At 39.0% G+C, this 8,973-nt stretch overlaps 1 pseudogene; it reads left to right on the plus strand.

Moving 5' to 3' along the window:
* Positions 1 to 482: 482 nt before the first annotated feature.
* LOC116462622 (small ribosomal subunit protein eS10-like) lies at positions 483 to 963 on the plus strand (annotated as a pseudogene).
* Positions 964 to 8,973: the final 8,010 nt, after the last annotated feature.

Genomic DNA, 8,973 nt, shown 5'->3' on the forward strand with positions numbered 1-8,973 from the left:
TATATTCACACAAGGGAATATTTCTCAGCAGTCAAAACAAATGAATTACTGCTATATCTGTCAACATGAATAAATCTAAAAACATAATGTGGAGTGGAAAAAGTTAGGTATAACACACTTTATATATAGTTTAAAATTGCAAAAAGCACCATAAAATTTATATATGCATAACTATATAGCAAATGCATATGAGAAAATAAGTCCTGATTTAATAATAGTGCTTACTTCCATGAATAGAAGAAAGGGAGTGGATAAAATTGAGGAAAATACAGGCTCACAAATGTATATGTAATGTTTAATTGATTCTTTCAAAATTTTCAAGAAAAAATATTTCATAATATTAAGGTAGTTATGCACAAGAGTGTTATATCCTTAATCTACTTGCTGTATGTTTGAAACATTGAAATAATAAATACTTATTTAAACAACAACAACAACAACATTTATTTCCAGCCCTGGCCCCAGACTCTACAGCCACCGAGATGTTGATGCCTAAGAAGAATCAGATTGCCACTTATGAACTCATTTTCAAGGAGGGAGTCATGGTGGCCAAGAAGGATGTCCACATGACTAAGCACCCGGAACTGGCAAACAAGAATATGCCCAACGTTCACTCATGAAGGCCATGCAATCTCTGAAGTCCCGAGGCTACGTGAAGGAACAGTTTGCCTGGAGACATTTCTACTGCCACCTCACCAAGGAGGGTATCCAGTATCTCTGTGATTACCTTCACCTGCGCCCGGAGATTGTGCGCAGCCATCCAGAGACTGGCAGGCCTCGGCCTAAAGGTGTGGAGGGTAAGCAACCTGCAAGACTCACAAGAGGGCAAGCCGACAGAGATACCTGCAGATGGAGTGCTGTGCCCCTGGTGCCTACAAGAAAGCCCAGGTTGGGGCTGGGTCAACAACCGAATTCCAGTTTAGAGGCAGATTTGGTCGTGGACGTGGTCAACCACCTCAGTAAAATTGGAGAGGATTATTTTGCATTGAATAAACTTACAGAAAAAAAAAAAAAAAAACTTAAAAGCCCAAAGGAAAAACAATATACTCACAAAAGGTGAGTTAAAGTTATTGAAGTTGAAATAAGACTGGCAGAAGGAAAGGAAAGGAAGTGGAACTGAACAAGATGGACAAGATGGAGGAGGGAGCTTGAGAAAGAGATCCATAGAAATAGGTAAGATCTGAAAGAAAAGATGAACTGGGAAAGTCCCAAGTGATAAAAGGGTGAGAATGGAGAAGTCACACCAATTCGAGACAGTGGCTCATGAGTCAAAGGGGAAACAAAGTGGAAAATAGAGCTAGCACTGTCTGCAGACCACAACAGGAATATCAGCAAAGATGTATATACATCACTGTAAAGCAAGCAACATGAAAACATAATTAGTTCCCTTCCTAAGGGTCGATATGCTAGGATAAAGTTAAGAACATTCTAGGAGCCAATTAGCAAAATGCTGCTATTAGAGGCAAGGGTGGTTGGAAGAAAACGATTGTTCTGATTGTTTCTCAAATCTAGTTTAATTGTGCTAGTAGAATGGTGCAGTGATATATGAACTGTAGTAATAGCTCACCCCCTTCCACCCTTATAGATAAGAGGAGGTAAAAGGCAAGAAGATTGTCTTTCCATCAGAGCAATGAAAGAAGGCAGGGTGACACAATAATGCACCAATGCATGCCAAGAGATTCTATTGCAACATCAAGCAACAGCAGCATCTCTACACAGAGAAATGGCTCTCCACTGGACATTCAAACCAGGATAATTGATTGTAAATCTATGACTCACCAAAATGTAGAAAATCTTACCTGTCAATGAGAACTAGAAGAATATTACTATGAGCCAGGCTGCCATTTATTAAATGGGGACTTGCTGACAGGTATCATATTTCTATTAGGGAAGGAAAAAAAAACAACCTTCTTGGGAATTTCTATTCATATTAACTGCCTCATCTGACTGTGCACCCTTGTTTTTGGCCAGGGAATAGAAAATTTGATATCTTTTCACAGGAGGGTTTCTCTTCTTTAAGTAATCTAGAAAGCCAGATAAGAGAGAAAGAAGCATAGAGAACAAGAGAGAAACAGAGAGTGAATGGCAGAAAGATTGAGAAAATAAATGCCTCCAACCAGAATCAGATCCATCACCAAGAAAATATTGACAACTATTTTTTCATTAAGGAAATCATAGAAGCTTTTAAACTGCAGTCTCTGTTGAATTCTGTAAAAAATCAACTCTACGCTTTCCTTGTCTATCCTGATGTGTCACTAAAAAATAAGAACTCATTCCATGAGTTGGTTAACTACCCTCAATGTACCTGTTAATTGACTATTTAGATTAACTTTATTTTGGAACAAAGAAATCTGTCTCAAGATTTTTAATATTTTTAAAGTAAATGTATAGAATTTGAATAATTTAAGACCTTCAGTGTCAGTCTTTAAAAAACGTAAAAGCATAAGTAAAAATACTTGCAGATAGCCTCTAAAACAGTTTCTTCTTAAGAAGAATAATTAATTATTAAACTTGTCTGTACCTGATTATTTATTTTGGGTTGTTTTGACTCAATTTTGTAGCCATGTTCTCTGCTGTGATAGTCAGTTTTTTAAACTCTATTTTTAAATGATGTAGCTTCGATTATGTCCAAATTTATTCTACACAATGTAGAGGGCATTTGCAGATACCCAGTTCCCTAATGCAGCAGTCATCTTGACTCCTGGCTTATTTGCGTATTACAAAGGAACAGATGTGATGGGAAAGGTGATGGGGAGTAAACAGTGCAATTGACTCTTTTTAAGTTTTACATTTCAACTAGAAGTCAGTACATTTGATTTCTGCATTAAAATAACGGGATATGGGCCGGGCGCGGTGGCTCACGCCTGTAATCCCAGCACTTTGGGAGGCTGAGGCGAGTGGATCACGAATTCAGGAGATCGAGACCATCCTGGCTAACACAGTGAAACCCCATCTCCACTAAAAATACAAAAAATTCTCCGTGCGTGGTGGTGGGCGGCTGTAGTCCCAGCTACTCCGGAGGCTGAGGCAGGAGAATGGCGTGAGCCCGGGAGGTGGAGCTTGCAGTGAGAGGAGATTGCGCCACTGCACTCCAGCCTGGGTGACAGAGTGAGACTCCGTCTCAAAAAAAAAAAAAAAAAAAAAAGATACAGTTGTAATATACCGTAACATTTATGTCTAGAAATGCCAAGGCAACAAGTCAAATGGCTCCTCCAAACTAAGTCCTCATTTTAGAAAATTAGAGGACTTTAGAAGTCTATCTCATAGTTCAATTCCCATGTAACAGACATTGTTGACAGGTATATTCTAGACTGAAAATGTGAAGCATGGCCACTTTTTTTAAGAAACTGTTGATTCAGTAACTGAAAAAGTCTTACTGCCCTAAAACACTTGCTTTTAGCAATCTTCATTTTATTTCCCTGTATCCTTTTTTTTTAGTTTTTTTTTTTTTTTATCATTATACTTTAAGTTTTGGGATATATGTGCAGAATGTGCAGGTTTTTTATATAGGTATACAGGTGCCATAGTGGTTTGCTGCACCCATCAACCCGTCATCTACATTAGGTATTTCTCCTAATGCTATCCCTCTCCTACTCCACCACCCCGCAACAGGCCCTGGTGCATAACATTCCCCTCCCTGTGTCCATATGTTCTCATTGTTGAACTCCCACTTATGAGTGAGAATCTGTACTTGGGAACAACGTACTTCAGAACAACTCCTGCTTCTAAGGTCTTGACAGCCCTCAAAATAATTCATGGCTACTTTATTTTCTGTCTCTAGCCTTCCCTACTCTAGGATGCTTATCGTTAACGTTTGTCAGCAGCACCTCATGGACACAATACACAGACCCTCCATTACCCTGATTGTCCGTGTGCCAGACCACTTTTGGCTCACATTCAGGATGGTGGTTAAAATCCCTGAGCTGTAGAGACAGAGAGAGCTTGGCTGAAATCTCGGCTTTGCTACGTTTTAGCTCCATGGCTACTTAGGGGGATGTTGATCACCCCAGGCCTCCTTCACTGAACTTCCCCTTGAATTGCCAGCATCTATATCATTTCCTCCCCAGGCGTGTCCTCAGACTTCAGAAGCCTCCTTTGCCTTTCAATACAAAGAATGGGAAGTACCTAGGAATTTACATGCCCCAGGATGAGCCTTAACAATCACTGTGTTCAGTAAGGGACAACCTCCACACCAGAACTTCTCCGTGCTGATAGACTAAGACTACACTGAGACCTTGAAGCTGCATCGTTTAAAAATAGAGTAAAAACAAACAAACAAAAAACCAAAAAACAAACAAACAAACAAAAAACAAAACAAAACAAAAATCTGACTATCACAGAAAGAGAACATGGCTACAAAATTGAGTCAAAACAACCCAAAATAAATAATCTGGTACAGACAAGTTTATAAGAAAAAACTGTTTTGGAGGCTATCTGCAAATATTTTTACTTATGCTTTTATGTTTTTTAAAGACTGACACTGGAGCTCTTAAATTATTCAAATTATATGTATTTACTTTAAAAACATGGAAGATCTTGAGAAAGATCTCTTTGTTCCAAAACAGTGTTATCTAAATAGTCAATTTACAGATGCATTGAGGGTAGTTAACCAACTCATGGGATGAGTTCTTATTTTTTAGTGCCACTTCAGGATAGACAATGAAAGTGCAGAGTTGATTTTTACAGAATTCAACAGAGTCTGCAGTTTAAAAGCTTCTGTGTTTACCTTAGTGAAATAAATAGCTGTCAATATTTTCTCGGTGATGGACCTCATTCTGGTTGGAAACATTTATTTTCTCAATCTCTCTGCCTTTCATTCTCTGTTTCTTCTCCCTGCCCCACTTCTCTCATTTTCCTACTGGTTTCTCCCAGAAGCACTTTCTTAATAAAGCACTTGCCCCAGAATCCTCACCTCTGTTTCCATTTCAGGGAAACCTGGCCAAAGATGAGAAATTATTATAATCTCTAAACCCCATTTTCCATAACTGTAAATGGGATCAAAATTGTATCTACTTCTAGAATTAATTTAGGGAATAAATAAGAAAAAGCACATCGCATGTCAAAGTTTCACGCCTGATGTGAATGCTTACAAAAATGTAACTATTGCTATCAGATTTTCTGGCAGGGATTGAACAGGACATTCAAGATGCATTAAATTCAGGGCTTTACCTTCTCAAGTTTGGGAGGCCATGTTTCCACTAAGGAAGCCCAAGAATGCTGGCTTCCCTTGAGAGGGCACGGCACTGCGGATGGCCATAGAATTCAAGCTCCCTGCGAAGGTGTTGAAGGACTTGTGCATGGCTGCCAGACACTGCTCAGCAGTCTGTGCTGCTTTTCTTTCTGTTGGCAGTGAGCCAGAAAGCCCGGCATACCAGCAGCACTATTTTGTTGTCCTCTCTGGGGCATTAAGAGAAGAAGAATGTTTCCTACATAGAACAGAGAAAGTCAAAATCCAGAATACATATCCCAAATATTGATTTCAAAGAGTTCTTGTACAGTTTAAGTGTGATATAAATCTATATGCCAAATTAGTATAGAGAAAAATGAGGCTTTATGTTTTTCATTTGGTTCAGTGGACTGCATATTTGAGAGGCGTAACATCGTGCAGCCAATTATGAGATTGATATTCGAGGGTTGCACTCACCCAGCTGCAAAGCTCAATGTGGGCTATATAAGCAGCTGAAGGGAACTGGGCAGCAATTTTAATTAATTAGCAATTTAGAGCCTCTCATGCTAAAAGCTACCTTAACGATAAAAAGAGAAATGATATGGGAAGGCAAAAGAATTTGAAACATTCAGCCTGAAACAACAGATAGATTACCAACAGTGAGCTTTTAAGCAGAAACCTATCTTTTACTCAGCCATTACATGCTAGCTATTAATATTTTATGGTTATAAAAATTGTAAATCAGTGAAAATCAGCTTAATATTTTGAGTTCATTAAGAGCTTTTTGGCTTCTGAAGAAAATCGTTTTAGCTGGACTCTAACATCATTTGCTCTTGAGTAAAAACAACAATCTTCTATTTATTTGTATAATATAGGTCATGGCTCAGAAAACGCTACCCCAAAGCATTTTTGGAGGGCCTCAGAAGTAAGAAAGGCATTCTGACCTTCCCATTTTTCTGTGTGAGATCTGACCATAAATTCTGTACCCACCTTGCCTGAAAGTAAGTCATAAGACCCTCATCCCAGACAGATCCTGTCCTGCAACTGGGGAGAAGGAATGCTACACAGAGAAGCCAAGGAGAATCTGAATACACAGCACTTTCTGGGCTCCCCTTTAATCTATTGCCATTAGAGCATACTCCTGTGTTCAAGCACATTTCTACATGGCTGTCCATTCTTCATTGAATCTAAGCATAGAAATGGACAGTTTTCCCTGGGTCTTTGGGTCTTCATTTTTGAAGGCTCCCGTGTCACACAAAATTTTGATTAAATAAATTTGTTGTGCTTTTCTATTTGTAACCTGTCTGTTATGATAGAGGTGCTGGCTCTATCCCTTTCCCTTATGATGGGTGTGGAAGGGTATCGCAGCCCTTTGCCCCTACATATAGATAAATCATCACAGTGCTTTATGATCTATAAAGTCTTTTTATACATTATGGTCTCATTCATTTAATCTTCAAAGCAAAGTTAAACAAGAGAAAAATTATTACTACCCTCAATATATGTTAGAGATAAAATAAGGTTTTCAGCCCATCCAGGATCACAAAGTAAGTAGTGATGCTGTACTACTGACAGATCTTTTAATTCCAAATTGCATTGTCACCTCGCTTCACATCAAATATATATGTGATATAAAAATCTTGTTGATTTTTATACAAGACAGTCTGCTTCATAAGTTAAAATGATCAAAATATGGAGGAAGGGAAATCAATTTGTTTCTTTTATTTATTTATTTTTAGGTTCAAGGAGTACGTGTACAGGTCTGTTATATGAGTATATTGTGTAACGCTGACATTTGGGCCTTTAGTGAACCCATCACACAAATAGTGAATATAGTACCCAATAGCAATGGGACTCAACTTGTTTCTTAATCTCAGCCAGTTCAATTCCTACTAAGTGGTAAATATAATTAATCATCTTCCCTTAAACACTGATTTAAGAGAAATCCCTACATCTACCTTACTTCTCCCATTAGACAATAAGGGTTGGAGGCATGTCAGAACATACTCATGGTTTTGATACACAAAGCCTAATTTTTGTTTGGAAATATGTTTCTTACATGAATGAATGAATATACTCAGGAATGCTCTAGTTACAAGAGAGTTATCATCCATGAACAATGCTCAGAAAGAGCTTACAATATTGATGAATTTAGAAAATATATACATGGAAATAGCAAGTAAGTGCAAAACCAAATAATACTAGCGATGAGTTTATCAGGATTTCATTCAACAGAGAAGTGCCCTGCTAGAGAAGGGTGCATGGAAGCTGTAGGTTATGCTTTCAGTCCTTCATCCACCTATCCTGGTATCGCTTTACCAGTGTTGCTCTCACAGGCTCCCTGTGCGCCCATTCCCAACAGCTAGCCTTCAGGTGTCCTTGGCAGAGAGAAGCTGGAAATGCATGTGAATGTATGTCCCTTCCGACTAGGCATAGCCCTTAATCAATGCCTAGTAATACCTGGGCTTCTGTCCTTGAATGAGGCTGATCGAATGTAACCAACCTGTCTCCAAAGCTCCCCTTTGAGACTGAGCCAAAGTGACCCTTCCTGGGACCTCACTCCATCTCATACCCTTACTTGGCCCCCTTCTTACCCAGGCCCTACTTCCCTCCTCCCTTATTTTTTTTCTTGACCCTTCCTAAAAAAACACTTTCATAAAATCCTCTTTTTTAGGTATATTTTGGGGGAACCCAATCTAAAAAAAAAGAAGGTTGAAACTAAGCTTCAAATTTGAGTGTTGTGCCAAAAATTTCATTCCGGGAAGGAAGAATGTAATGAGCAAAGGCATGGATCCATGGAGGTTTTGTGTTGTTAATGTGGGTGTAAGGAACTGTAGGTGTTGTTAAGGAAAAGCCTTCCTGACAACTAACATGGGTGTTGTAGAGACAGGAGTATAAGCTTGGGTAATGATATGGTTTGGCTGTGTCCCCACCCAAAATCTCATCTTGAATTATAATCTCCATAATCCCCATAATCCCCATGTGTCAAAGGAGAGACCAGGTAGAGGTAATTGAACCATGGGGGCAGTTTCCCCCTTGCTGTTCTTGTGATAGTGAGTTTTCATGAGATCTGACAGTTTTATAAGTGCTTGATCTGATGGTTTTGAATGTTTCATGAGATCTGATGGTTTTATAAGTGTTTTGTAAGTCCTGCATTCATTTCTCCTTTCTGCCCCCTTGTGAAGAAGGTGTCTTGCTTCCCCTTCACCTTCCACCATGACTGTAAGTTTCCTGAGGCCTCCCCAGCCAGGCTGAACTGTGAGTCAAACTTCTTTCCTTTATGAATTACCTAGTCTTGGGCAGTTCTTTATAGCAGTGTGAAAATGAACTGATAATGGTAGATAGGACAATAGGGCAGAATCATTTCAGGTAGGGCACGAAAAAAGAGATTTGAACTTAATGTGATAAAGAGTGTGAAATCATGTTGAATTTCCTAGTGGGAGAAGAACGTAAGAAAAGCAGGCAAATCTCAAAACATGGCTACAGAACTCCAGTCTCTGTAGATGCTATGTGGAAAAAAAAGTTCTATGGTCAAATAAAGTTTGAGAACACTTTTCATCCTACCTGTAGCCCATGGATGATTATCAAATGACCATATACCTATGAAAGGTGGGGTCAAAGAGCAGTTTTAATTTTGTTCTTCCAGTTTCTAATTTTTTTGTTTGTTTTTGAAACAATCTCTCCCTCTGTCAACTAGGCTGGAGTGCAATGGAGCAATCTCGGCTCACTGCAACCTCTGCCTCCAGGGTTCAAGCGATTCTCATGTCTCAGTCTCCCAAGTAGCTGGGATTACAGGCACACACCAT

The sequence above is a fragment of the Hylobates moloch genome, unplaced genomic scaffold (genome assembly GCF_009828535.3).
Source record: "Hylobates moloch isolate HMO894 unplaced genomic scaffold, HMol_V3 SCAFFOLD_23, whole genome shotgun sequence".
NCBI lineage: Eukaryota > Metazoa > Chordata > Mammalia > Primates > Hylobatidae > Hylobates > Hylobates moloch.